Raw genomic sequence first — 3,383 nt, 5'->3', positions numbered from 1 at the left:
TCTACACTTGACACACAAAATAAAACTGCATAAAATCTCATGCCACCCAAGGAAGGGGTCATCTTCCTTGGGAAGGAAAGAGTACCAGCAGAGCCAAGTATTCTTCAAACCTAATTTTGACCATCATGAAAAGAAAGAAACGGAATTCAAATTGCTTTAGTCACATAATACCATAAGGCAGTCGATAAAAACTTCACAAAATTTCTCGCATATTATCTGTCAGAACTCAAAGCATATACAAAAAAAATCCCATCTCATTAAGTTAATTGCCTCCATAGATACATTAAATCACTGAGTTTCCGGTTTCCATTTATAGCTTGATGCAAGACTCAGTATATTATATTTGTACTATCATCTACCAGAAATTTCGTAAAAACAAAATAATGCAAAAATACATGGAACTAATCAGCCACACAACAGTTACTCCCACAATGATGTAAAACAATGGTGATAGCTACTCGTTTTCTCAATCTTTCTAATGGGCAACATGCCAATGGCTAAGGTAGATGGGAGCCTCTAAGAAATCGCATTTGCCAACGGTATCTTAATTCCATTGCTTTCATCACACAAAATTTCCATCGATGCAGCATATCGGACTCGTTACTAGCAAAGTTCTCATGCCATGGCCTGAATCCTGATAGCATAAATCAATATCACTTTCATGCCAAGTACTAGAAAATCATTTATCACGTAAATATATCATATATGCATGGATTGGCGTTACGATTTCTTAATACATCTTGCATAGTGCATTTAGAAGATGCTCGATTTATTTGAACTTTTTATCAAACTGAAAGCATAATGCAGTACCCAAGTGATACGAAAAAAAAATGTACCATGGCGATGAACCAGTTTATTTGGATCCTTGAGCTCGTTGTGTATCATAAGGCCCCCAAGCACCAGCTCCAGGGCCATAAGGAGGATAGCCTTCTCCACCAGCAGGTGCCTGAAGCAGGATCGGGGATGTATTGCTAGATTCAGATCGAACATGCATAATAAATTGATGATAACAAAGCTAACAGCTCTAAAGTTGTTTTTTCCCTGAAGGTCTCTTTTTTTATGGAGAGAATTTGCCAAAATGCAAGAATTTATGACTTACTGGGTGCATTGAGTTTGTAGGCATCATGCCATATCCAGCAGGATACGGATTTCCAGGATCCCGGATTCGGGATCACATAATTTGCATTATAACCAACACCTGCATCGAGACTCCAAGAATAAGGCTTACACTGCATAATCATTATATGAACTGGATGGAGATATGCAGATAATCATATGATGGGGTTGAAGCTGCGACAAATGACTAGATTCATATCCATTGTCGCAGCAGCTTCAGGCCCATGGTCATATGCCAAACATCAGAAGGTACACACTCTTTTCCATTAAAACATTCTTCAACAAGAGTTTTTTAACTAGGGTATTTTTTTTTATCCCAATGGGGTTTTTCTTTTTATTGTGTAATTTTCATTTTTTATGGTAAAAAATTCCGTAATTTCGATTATTTCTCAAAAAGAAAACGAAGAAAATAGGACAATATAATTAACAGGACCAAACATACAATACCTGAAATTCCAACTGGTGCTGCAGCAGGGGCTCTTTTTTCTGTATTAGCCATTTCAGCTCGAAGCTTTTTCCAACTCACGGGCCTAGTGACTAATTTATCTCCATCACTTCCCATGTCAAAGCTTTCAGCAAAGCTCTTCTTCTCATGCTCAATAGCAGCCGTGGAAAAAACAACAATGTCTCTATCACGCACATGCACAGGATAATAAAAAGCAAATACAATCACGACATTTACAATTCACACGGCGCACCTCACTCGCTCCATCTCATGTCTTAGACCTTCAATTTCTGCCTTAACTGCCGGACCTGATGCAAATCCGAGGTAACTCTACCTAAATCTTGGGTCATAACCTGCACCTGCGCAGCAAGTTCTTGCCTACCAACGGTTAACTCCTAACATCCATGTGCACCTGCACGAGCTCAGACCTCATCGCATTACAGCATTAAGGTCATTCTCCATTTTACCGACTTCTCATACAGTTCCCTCATTGTAAATCCTTCTCAGTGTGCAGAGTTTGCGCATACTTGTCCGCCCTCTGAAGTTCATACTGCGTAACCTCTAATTCCTGCTTAAGCGCGACATGTGTTGCAGCCAATCTCTGGTTATCAATTAGCAGCACTGGATGTCGTCATGTTGAACTGCCAACCGATCCTCTATGATCGCGGGATGAGGAGGGAGCTGTCGAGGTCCGGACAAGCTATAATGGGCTTCTCTGACTTCTTCGTGTAATGCAGGATGCGGAGGTCCCAGAATGCCTCGGGGAAAAATGTGGTTCGAGGATTGGGGCATGATGGGGCAGCCCACCGTGTGGAACCCTTTAGAAGGAATCGGAGGCCCGCGATTTCTAGCCGACATTTTTTGATGCTTGGCTTACTAATTTTCTACAGAAACAGAGCAATGGCTGGAGCTAACGAATAAATAAAATGCAGGCTGCAGGAAAAAGAAAAGTCATTATTCATAGCAAAACATGAAGGATTGAAATTTATTGAAATGCCAGTATCTATCATCTATCATATACTAAAAATTAGTACAAAAATTGGGAAACATGCACATAATAGGTCAAATTAAAGGCAAAACTTGTTAGACATAACATTGTCCCATAGAATGCAGAAAATTGACTTCCTATAGAAATTTTGAACCTCTATAAATACCATATTGCCATTGTTTCGATTTTGAGCATGAACATTCGATTTTGAGATGTTTTTAATTCTAACTGTCAAAACTAAAGCAAATATAAAAAAAAATACATATATTGAACAAGCCTCTACACAAATCAAAACTGAAATCAAGAAACCCTTCAACTTTTAATCCATGAACTAAATGATTGATTTTTCGTCAACATAATTCCACAAGTATCTAATAATAAATGAAGAGAAGAGCTATGGAAAGAGGTAGATTCCAATTATTCATTGACCCACACATTAACATAGGATTTGGAATCCATTCATACCTATAATTCAAGAGAAGACAGTGGGAGTTGTGGCAGTCGAGAAAGATCGCAAATTATCTCGGTTATTTATTCCGTTATTTTCCTTACTGTTAATGGACTAGAAATAATAGTTGGGCTCTACAATTTCTTTCATAATAAGCCCAACGCCTCTTGGATAAACTAATGTATATTTCCTCCGTAAAATAAATTAATTTTATTATTTTGAATTATCCACTAAAATAGATCAATTTTAAATTAAAAAAAGTTTTAAATCATACTAATTCTACATATTATATTATTTTAAATATGAACTCTACAGTCCATTAATACTACTTCAATCAAATATTTCTTCCATCTCTCTTATTTTAGTAATTGCACGTTAAAATCTAT

General features: G+C 37.4%; 1 pseudogene; it reads right to left on the bottom strand.

The window, feature by feature from the left end:
* Window positions 1–236: 236 nt before the first annotated feature.
* Window positions 237–2,419, bottom strand: LOC121788265 (annotated as a pseudogene).
* Between the last annotated feature and the right edge of the window lie 964 nt (window positions 2,420–3,383).

Source organism: Salvia splendens, unplaced genomic scaffold (assembly GCF_004379255.2).
Source record: "Salvia splendens isolate huo1 unplaced genomic scaffold, SspV2 ctg1003, whole genome shotgun sequence".
Lineage (NCBI taxonomy): Eukaryota > Viridiplantae > Streptophyta > Magnoliopsida > Lamiales > Lamiaceae > Salvia > Salvia splendens.
Note: the sequence above shows the minus strand (reverse complement) of the source record. Positions and strands in the feature narration are given on the sequence as shown.